The following is a 6000-nucleotide window of genomic DNA, read 5'->3' as shown; positions in this document are numbered from 1 at the left end:
ATTATATTAGTAACCTCCCTGTTTGCTGGAGAAACTGTAGAAATCAAAGTGCAAACCATTAACATATTTTCTGGGAATGCCCCATTATCAAAGTCTATTGGAGTGGGATACATAATGCTCTACAAGACATCTTTAAATGTGAAATACCCCTAGAAAGTAAGACCATATATTTTGGATATATACCTCAAGAATGGTTGAAGAGAGATAAATACTTAATGAATATACTGCTGGTGGCTGGTAAAAAGACTCTTACTAGGAAATGATTATCACAGGAGAGCCCAAACTTAATGCATGGATGGAAATTACAATGGACATTTACAAAATGGAGAAGGTAATAGCATCTGTTGGAACAATTTGATTGATACTGGGAAAAATGGTTTAACTACATAACACCTCATAGGCCTGATTTTATTCTCACAAATCAATGAATCTGTTGTAAAAAAAAAGATCACTCCCTACTTGTACATAGTTTTCTCCTTTCGCTTGTTCTTTCTTTCCTCTCTTTTCTATAAGTGTATACCTCAGATAAATATGTGGAGATTTGTGGCATATATGACTATATGATATATATGTACAATATCTGAAATACGTCTTATGGAAATGTTTGTTTGATGATGAATTTCAATAAAAAATAAATTACAGAAAAAAAAGTTAAATGTTCAAGGGTAGAGACTAGATAATTATTTTAAGGTTCAATTTGATTTGCCATTCAGAGATTGGGAAAATTTGCAAAGCTCAAAGGACAATGTAAATTTTATTATGAAAGTATATATACGTCACAACCATGAGATTCATTTTCTTGAGGTCATACTCAACAAATCTATAGAAAAGTACCCATAACAGAGTCAATGAATATCTGCCAAACTGGTGCTTTCAACCAGAGTACAGAAGGCTGTTGCAAATGTGCAAATGCAGAAAGAAGAAACCGCTTTAAGTTCCTCAGCATCCACATCACTCACCAGCTGTGTGGTGAAAAAGGCACAACAGCACCTCTTTCACCTCAGACGGTTGAGGAAGTTTGGTATGGGCCCCGAAGTCCTAAGAACTTTCTACAGGGGCACAGTTGAGAGCATCCTGACTGGCTGTATCACTGTCTGGTATGGGAACTGTACCTCCCTTAATCGCAGGACTCTGCAAAGAGTGGTGCGGACAGCCCAGCACATCTGTAGATGTGAACTTCCCATGATTCAGAACATTTACAAAGACAGGTGTGTAAAAAGGGCCCGAAGGATCATTGGGGACCCAAGTCACTCCAACCACAATCCATTTCAGCTGCTACCATCTGGGAAACTGTACCGCAGCATAAAAGTCAGGACCAACAGGCTCAGGGACAGCTTCTTCCACCAGGCCATCAGACTGATGAACTCACACTGATTTGAATGTATTTCTATGTTACATTGACTGTTCTATTTATTATAAATTATTATGAATTACTATGTTTGCACATTGCACATTTAGACGGAGACATAGTGTAAAGAATTTTATTCCTCAGGTATGTGAAGGATGTAAGAAATAAAGTCAATTCAGTTCAATAAATAAATAAACAATAAATATCAGGAATGTAAGATGGAGAGTCCTTGAAAGAGAGTCCACTGGGGAAATTTCAATGATGGGGTAAGTGAAGCTGAGTGAAGTTATCCCCTTTGTTCAAGACTTAATGGTTGAGGGGTAATAACTGTTCCTCAACCTGTTGGTGCAAGTTCTAAGGCTCTTGTAACTTCTTCCTGATGGCAGCAGCAAGAAGAGAGCATGACCTGGATGGTGGGGGTTCCTGCATGCAGGTATGTTCAATGGTGGCGAGGGCTTTACCCCTGATGGACTGGGCCATATCCAATACTTTTTGTAGAATTTTCCTTTCAAGGACATTGGTGCTTCCATTCTAGACTAGCTTAAATCTATGTTACACAGAGGCTATGGAAGGAAAGGTCATAACTGATTGGCCATTCCTTATTCCAGAGAGTTTCTATTTGTATTCATGAGTTGAAGATGGTAATATTATTGGTATTGATAATGTAAAACGTAACAAAAACGGGCTCAAGTCACAGCGGTGAAATTGTCCATTTTGCTCTCTCCCCATTGAGAAGAAGCTTTGACCTGTGCTCAATGAACCTTCAAAAGTACGGAATCCAAGACAAATTCATAATCTTAAGATATTAACAACAATTTGTATTTCTAATAGCATACAAGGGGTGGTGGGATGGAGATACATCTCTACCAAAGGAGGTGTAAGACCCTCCTTCCCCCTACTATTCTACAGGTTACCCCGGGCAAAGTGTAGCGCCTGACTAGCTCCTCTGATCAGGGTCACGTGAAGCTATAGGAGCAGGCGGTGGATGGTCACATGAGCAGCTGGTGCAGATCACAAGTCCTGGTTATGCAACCACTGACAACAGGCAATCACTGAAGAGTATTGATAGTGGCTGGGGGGGTCACCCATCTTGTAAAGGCACTACCCAGAAGAAGGCAATGGCAAACCACTTCTGTAGAAAATTTACCAAGAACAATCATGGCCATGAGACCATGATCATCCACATCATACAACACGACAATGAATAGTACTCAAAGGAGCTGGAGGAACTCAGCGGGTCAGGAAGCATCTACTGAGGGAAATAGACAGTGAGTGTTTCAGGTCACAACCCTTCATCAGCACTGGTCAAGACTAATATATTGATTTTGGAAATGTAAAACACCAAGGGTATTTCAAATAACATTTAACACAAACCCATGTGACTAAAAGCTTGGACAGATATTAAGGTCCTTCAAGGAAGGATGAGGTAATGAATTTCAAAGGACCCCCCTCCCAATATTTAGCAACCAGGCAGCCACCAGTGGGTCTGGAACAGAAGTGTGCAGAGTTGAAAAACTGTTATATATAGCTGGGAGAAGATTACATATATTGAGAGAAACACAGATCAAAACAGTCTTGAAAACAGAGAAATTAAATGGACAGTAGAAAAAAGAGTATTTATATTTTGTCACTTTATTTTGGGCCCAACACATAATGTCTTTAAAAAAGTCACTTATTACTCTATAATGGTCATAGAAAAGTACAGCACAGAAACAGGCCCCTTGGCCCATCTAGTCCATGCCAAGCCATTTATACTGCCTACTCCCATTGTCCTACACTAGGGCCATAACCTTCCCTAACCCTACGCTCCAGGTACCTATCCAAACCTCTTAAATGTTGAAATCAAGCTCGCTTGAACCACTTGCACTGGCAGCTTGTTCCACACTCGCACCACCCTCTGAGTGAAGAAGTTTCCCCTCATGTTCCCCTTAAATTTTTCACCTGTCACTCTTAACCCATGACCCCTAGTAGCAGTCCCACCCAACCTCGGTGGAAAAAGTCTGCTTACACTTACCCTATCTATATCCCTCATAATGTTGGTGGCAAGTAATGAATGTTTTTTGTGAAATTTGCAGTAGAAGAGTCATCACCCAGAAGAAAACTGAAATGAGACCTTAAACCGTATCAAGACAGTTTCTTCTCTTCATGGCTGTGGAGGTGAATCAGCCAGATCTTGAGTCAGTCTGAAATATATTTTAAAAGAACATAACACTCAGATTTTCAGTCCTTTATTACACAGCATGAAGATTATATATGTGCAAAAGATTTTCAGCCAAATCAAAATGATAGGTATTGCAGCGTTATCACAATAGCCTTTTATGTCTCCTCATACTCTGCCCCCTACCCCCCAACCCCTCCTCCATAAGGAGACCACCCATAAGAAATCACTGAAATATGTAGCCAACTGCTTTGAACAGATGTTCCAATTAAACATAATCTGAAACTAATGGAGGTGCCATCTGTCAGACAGGACAGAATGCATTTTTAAAATGTAGCGGTGGGCCGTGCCAGGTTTCACTCAAGCTATTCTGCTTCTTAATTTTTATAAAGCAGTCTCACTCCTGGACGTTGATCCTTAGCAGCTTGTACGTTGCTCCTGCAGAACCCAGAAACTTGTTCAGCTGCTCTGAGAGGATGCTCTGCCCCTTGCTCTGGAATGTATGTCCCTGGGAGGGTATTTTTTTGTGAATAATGAAGGAAATCCTAAATTGGACAATTTAGGATTGAAATTAACACTTGGGCATCAGGTACTCTGGGACGTGAAGCTCACCTGTGCGCTAATATAACTGTGAAATTATTGGAAGAAATTGAAACAAATCTCTTGCTAACAGATCTGCATTGCAAAGGATAGGTTCTGATTCTTGTATTTATCACCTGAAAAAAAAAGTTAGGAAATGCTGAAATAAAACGAATAATTCTGAAAAAGGGACAGTGGATTGACTAGAACTTCTGAAGTGACTCTGAGGTCTGAGGTCAATGAATGACACAGAGCTAAACTGAACTGAACTGAAGCTGAACTGAATGTCCCTGAATTAGTTCAATGATCTGTGGTTTGGTGTTTAATGTTGTGTTTTTTTTGGCTCATTTTGTTTGCCCTTTGCGCAATTTGTTCTTTTTTTTCGCATTGGGGTTTGACGTTTTTCTTTGAACAAGCTCCATGGTTTATCTTTCATTGTTTCATAGCTGTCTGTGGGAAGACGAAAATCAGGATTGTATACTGCATACATTCTTTGATCATAAATGTACCTTAAATCTTCAAATCTTTAAAGTGAATCATTACAATTTCCTCATTGTTTCCTTAGGATTCTAATCAAAGCTTAAACCCAAGTCACTTACCATGCTTTCTCTCAGATATTGATTGGATTGCTGTGGTTTTACATTGGGCGGAAGTTTACTGCTGCAGACCTCCTGACTACAACCAGTATATAACCCATCTTACTAAAGTAAGTCCCAGACATGCACATGTGCACTGCAGGTTAAAATTTACTCATAGATTTGGTGTCATAGATCTGGCACCACACTGCATCATATTAATTTGCAACATACTGATGCAATCATGAAAAGGCACACCTGCAGCCATACTTCATTAGGAGTTTGAGGAGATTCGGTATGTCAGCAAAGACTCTAACAGATTTCTACAGACGTACTGTGAAGAGCATTCTGACAGGTTACATCAGGGATTAGTATAGGGAATGCCAATGCACAGGATTGCAAGGCACTACAGATGGTTTTCGTCTCGGCTAGTATCACAAGCACAATCCACCTCACCACCAGGGACATCCTCCAAAGGCAGTGCCTCAAGAAGGCAGTTTCCATCATTAATGATCCTCACTATCTGAGATATGCCCTCTTCTCACTGCTACTATCAGGGAGGGAGGTACTGTACAGGAGCCTGAAGCCCCACATTCAATGTTTTAGGAACAGCTTCTACCACTCTGACATATTTCTGAACAGAATATGAACCCACAAACACTACTTCACTATTCCTCTTTTGTCTGATTCTTTATTTTTTATTTTCAGTGTAACTTTTATGTCTTAATTTTTGTCTTACATTATACTGCTGCCACAAAACAACAAATTCCATGACATATGTTATTAATAATAAGCCTGATTCAGATCATTGGACTCACTGTAGAATCTAATTGCACAGCCCAAACTTGCTGGAAATCTCTTTTTACAGGGATACAACCTTTCAAATTCTGTGCCCATCAGAAATCCAGGTCTTGCCCTCTCTCGCTGCACTTGTCAGGCAGGAGATGCAGAAAACTTAAGTCCCACACCACTAGGTTCAAAACCAGTTGCCTTCCCACAGTCAACGCGTTCTTGAACTGACCTGCACAACCCTAACCCTACTCAGAAATGGAATACTATGAACCACCTCTTGTACCACCGTGGACTTGACTCGATTATTTTGTCTTCACTTGCACAGTTTGTTCCTTTCTCTGCACAACTTGTAGAATTTATGGTTTGTTTGTTGTGTGAGCCGATGTGTCTGTGTTGCCTCCGCAAGATTTTCATTGTACCTCACTGTGGTTGAGCACATGGCAATGAACGCAACCTAACTTTCCTTTAGATTGGCTTTATTTGTCACAAAGACATCGAAGCATACAGTGGAATGCACTGTTTGCATCAAAGGCCAACGAAGCCTGGAG

The sequence above is a fragment of the Hemitrygon akajei genome, chromosome 11 (genome assembly GCF_048418815.1).
Source record: "Hemitrygon akajei chromosome 11, sHemAka1.3, whole genome shotgun sequence".
Taxonomy (NCBI): domain Eukaryota; kingdom Metazoa; phylum Chordata; class Chondrichthyes; order Myliobatiformes; family Dasyatidae; genus Hemitrygon; species Hemitrygon akajei.
The sequence above is the reverse complement of the archived record's forward strand: the minus strand, read 5'-3'. Positions refer to the sequence as shown.